Source organism: Fukomys damarensis, unplaced genomic scaffold (assembly GCF_012274545.1).
Source record: "Fukomys damarensis isolate Sample0158 unplaced genomic scaffold, DMR_v1.0_HiC HiC_scaffold_36, whole genome shotgun sequence".
NCBI lineage: Eukaryota > Metazoa > Chordata > Mammalia > Rodentia > Bathyergidae > Fukomys > Fukomys damarensis.
Genome location: NW_022900948.1, coordinates 38,425,946 through 38,427,947, shown reverse-complemented (window position 1 = coordinate 38,427,947; position 2,002 = coordinate 38,425,946).

Here is a 2,002-nt window from a genome sequence, read left to right as displayed (position 1 = left end):
TCCTAAAATTAAAGTCTAATGTGGCGCCTTGAGGGCAGCCCAGAGGGAAAACCAAGAAGCCTCACGCATGACACTGTCAGAAAAGTTTCTAAGCCACCAGCACGGCAGAAGCTGCCTCTGAGGGACAGGTCCAACTTTCATAATGAGGCTTTAGGGAGCACTTGCTGATGAACTTCTAGGCTCCTTTTTTGATCTTAAGTAACCACTTAAGGTGGCCCCTGATGACCTAATTAAATGGAATGTAGATATAAAAGTTTTTGTTTTTCCTATGTGAATAGGGGAAGGTTGGGGATGAATCCTGGAGCCCCTTCATACATCAAATCAACCTCACTGTCACCTTGGCCACAGCTGATCACACTCTCTCTGAGATTTCCCAGGCACACCCATCCTATTGTCTAGTTAGAGAAATGTATTCTCTCTTGAGAGCAAAAGTGTTTATCTTCTAATCAGAACATTGGTTTATGTGTGATTCAGAACTGCACTGAACAGAAGCAAGAAGGGACTCTTGTCTTGGGGAGGCTGGGGCTGTCTGTAGTGACATCATCCACACACAGGTTAAGATCTGGCCTCAGACATCTCCAGTTTCTCTCCATGGTGCTTGGGTAGGCATTTGTGGTTTAGAATTAGTCATGGTAGTTGTGTTCCCTTTATCATGCTACCCTAGTGTACATCAGTTTACATCTTTAAATCAATTAAAATTACCTGTATATAGAGGTATATATTAATTCACTAGATGATAGAAATTATTAGATGCCATTATGGCCAGGGAACTCAAACAGTTTTGGATCCTACTTGAAGATACTGGTGCCATTTTCCATGGGATTGCTAAGGGAAGTGCTGCCTAAGGAACAATAGTAAACTGGAAACAAAATGACATTTTATGATTATCTGGGTTTTGAGTATTGAATCTCCATACATACGGGCATGTTTCCAAACTAGTTATGTTTAAATATCTTTAAATTAAGCTCAGGCTCTGGATAAAACAACTTTATCTTTTTAGGATGTTCAAACTCAAGTCTTTCATTTTATCAAATTAGGCTTTATGAAAAGAGCAGGCAAGAGTGACAACAGTATTGACTGAATGCTTACTAGGAACCAGGTAATGGTCTAAGTACCTTATACACATAATCCACTTAATGCTCACAATAGTTCTAGTGTATTGAGACAACTTTATGGGTAAACGTGTAGGTTATTAATGCTTTATAGTACAGTAGGACAACTATGGCTGATAACAATTAATGGAATATTTCAGTAGAGAGGATTTTAAAAGTTCCACACAAGAATCACACACACACATATGTGTGTGTACAAAATAGTTTACTCTGATCTGATGATTACACATTGTACTCATGCATTGAAATGTCACATTGTACCATGTAAATATGCACAGTTACTGTGTCATTTGAAATATATATATTTGGGCTGGGAATGTAGTGCCTGGAAAATGTGCACAAAGCCTTGGGTTCAATCTCCAGTATCACAAATAAATATATCTGTATATGTAAATATATATGTATGTATTTAAATGTGTATGTATGCCTAAATATATCTCTATTAAAAATAAATCAGAGAAAATGCTGTAAATACTAGAAGCTTTGAGATCAGCAAATATTGGTTGCCATTCAGTGACAAATAGGCTCATGATAGCTAGCCATGCTTTGGAAAGTGCTAACAGTGTTTATTTTAAAAATGTATGCATTTGTTTTTCTCATTGAGTTTATTGGTACTTTTAAAGTATACAGTGTAGTTACATTTGTCATTCAGATCTTGTACCTTCACATGATGAACTTGGTTCTCATTTTTGCCCCATACCCCTGCCCTCCCTTCACCCCCCACCCTCCCCTATTTACAAACAATTTATTTCCATTTTTTCCTTTTCTCATATTTTTCTTTTCCCTTATTTCCTCTCCCCTACCCTTCCCACTTCCCCTACACCTTTAGCCCTTTTCTTCCTATTTCACATTGTCAATTATTCAACTTGGATCTTTTTTTTTTTTTTTTG